The 2,500-nt window shown below is 35.3% G+C and overlaps 1 long non-coding RNA gene across 1 annotated transcript in view; it reads right to left on the reverse strand.

The window, feature by feature from the left end:
- LOC135097720 (uncharacterized) overlaps positions 1-377 on the reverse strand; it is a 6,769-nt gene extending 6,392 nt beyond the window's left edge. The window contains exons 1-2 of the long non-coding RNA XR_010266058.1: positions 222-377; positions 1-45 (exon numbers count right to left, since the gene is read on the reverse strand). The exon at positions 1-45 is cut by the window's left edge and continues 43 nt beyond it. This is a non-coding gene — a long non-coding RNA (uncharacterized LOC135097720). The remainder of the gene's footprint in view (positions 46-221) is intronic.
- Between the last annotated feature and the right edge of the window lie 2,123 nt (positions 378-2,500).

Here is a 2,500-nt window from a genome sequence, read left to right on the forward strand (position 1 = left end):
TAGTTTCCTTATTGGCGGAGCGTGTTCCAGTATGTCACGGGGGCTCTGTGGGGGACTACTGATTGAAACTGCACATTTACTGATAATAATAATAGTAATAGTGGTAATATGAGTAACAATATGAGTAATAACAAGCAGAAACTTCATCTAACATTAACAATAACAATACGAAGAAAACCTCACCAAATACACCGAACTCCAGCTCCTCATGCTCCACTTACCTCACCTCTCCACCTCACGTCTTCTCCACTCCTCCATGTGTCCCTCCACCGCCTCCACTTGCTCTCATTTCGCCACAAAACTCAGAAAATATAAAACTTTTCCATTTGTTTACTGTCATCGGGATCACAGTAACGGTCCCCCTCCCCACCCCTATGTAATTCTCGCGTTCGAATCTGCCCTTCTGTTTACTGTTTTGTCGACTTTCTTTTGTTGTTTCTTATTTTTAAGACAATAAAAGTTGAAAAATGCTTGATGTATTTTTGTTTTTGTTTATTAGTTTTAGTTTTTTTTAATTTATATGTTTAGATCATTCATCGGAGCCGAAATCGTTTTGCTGACGTGTTTATTTATTTATTTTTTTCTTCTTTTTTTCATGTCAATATAGGTGAATAAATGTTTGATATATTTTTTATTGTTCGTTTTTTCTTGATTTATTTTAGTTTTTTTTTATTACTAGTCATGATTTATATATGATTTATCTATTTTGTCGACATGTTTATTTGATTTATTATCCTTTTCTTATATAAAAGTATGTGAATAAAAGCTTAATATATTTTTTACTTTGCTTTTTCTTGGTCTACTTTGCTTTTTAATCACTCGTTTCCTTTTTATTTGATTTACGTCAGCCGAAACTGTTTTGTCGACATTCTTATTTTCTTTATTCTCGTTTTCTGATACCAAAGTATATGAATAAATACTTAATATATTTTCATTCTAATATTTTCGTGATGTGTTTATCCTTTTTACTCGTTATTTCTATTATTACTGTATGCATGGGAGCATTGGGGAAAAAGGAGACGGAACAGAAAAATTAATAGGAAAAGTACTGAAATAATAGTTACTAATAATCAAGCTACATAATTTATAAACACAAAATCCACCAACAAAAACAACGAAACAGACTAAAAAAAAAAAAATAAATAACAAAACAAAACAAAAACAAAACAAAAAAAAAAAGTGGACTCGAACGCTCTCCGCTGATCCAACATGTTCAAATACTGCTGCTTCCAGGCGGATTGAAAAGTTATATATATATATATATATATATATATATATATATATATATATATATATATATATATATATATATATATATATATATATATATATATATATATATATATATATATATATTTTTTTTTTTTTTTATTTACCGGAAATTGAGGAAAGACAGAAGGAAGTTGGGACGAAGGATTAATGGATGAAGGATTGAAGGACACGTGACTAGAAGGATATCAGCGCAGGATGTAAGGTAACCTAAGAATTAAGCGTTTAAATTAGGGGGTACATAAATGTTTACTTGTACAGCAGAGAGAGAGAGAGAGAGAGAGAGAGAGAGAGAGAGAGAGAGAGAGAGAGAGAGAGAGAGAGAGAGAGAGAGAGAGAGAGAGAGAGAGAGAGAGAGAGAGAGAGAGAGAGAGAGAGAGAGAGAGAGAGAGAGAGAGAGAGAGAGAGAGAGAGAGAGAGAGAGAGAGAGAGAGAGAGAGAGAGAGAGAGAGAGTTATTAATGAGAGAGAAATGTAAGAAATGAGATAACTACTGGAATTTATACTCTCTCTCTCTCTCTCTCTCTCTCTCTCTCTCTCTCTCTCTCTCTCTCTCTCTCTCTCTCTCTCTCAATCTATATAGCCTAGAATCTACATATCACCTTGTCTAACACACACACACACACACACACACACACACACACACACACACACACACACACACACACACACACATTAGTCTCGTGGTCACTTTTGGATCAATTTACATAAACGAAGGTTGATGACAGGTGTGTGTGTTTTTTTTTTTCTGTATGAGTGACACTGGCCAAGGGCAACAAAAATATAATAAAAAATATGCCCACTGAAATGTCAGTCCCATAAAAGGGTCAAAGCAGTGGTCAAAAATTGATGAATAAGTGTCTTGAAACCTCCCTCTTGAAGGAATTCAAGTCATAGGAAGGTGGAAATACAGAAGCAGGCAGGGAGTTCCAGAGTTTACCAGAGAAAGGGATGAATGATTGAGAATACTGGTTAACTCTTGCGTTAGAGAAGTGGACAGAATAGGGGTGAGAGAAAGAAGAAAGTCTTGTGCAGCGAGGCCACGGGAGGAGGGAAGGCATGCAGTTAGCAAGATCAGAAGAGCAGTTAGCATGAAAATAGCGGTAAAAGACAGCTAGATATGCAACATTGCAGCGGTGAGAGAGAGGCTGAAGACAGTCAGTTAGAGGAGAGGAGTTGATGAGACGAAAAGCTTTTGATTCCACCCTGTCTAGAAGAGCAGTATGAGTGGA

This window comes from Scylla paramamosain, unplaced genomic scaffold (assembly GCF_035594125.1).
Source record: "Scylla paramamosain isolate STU-SP2022 unplaced genomic scaffold, ASM3559412v1 Contig30, whole genome shotgun sequence".
Classification (NCBI taxonomy): Eukaryota; Metazoa; Arthropoda; class Malacostraca; order Decapoda; family Portunidae; genus Scylla; species Scylla paramamosain.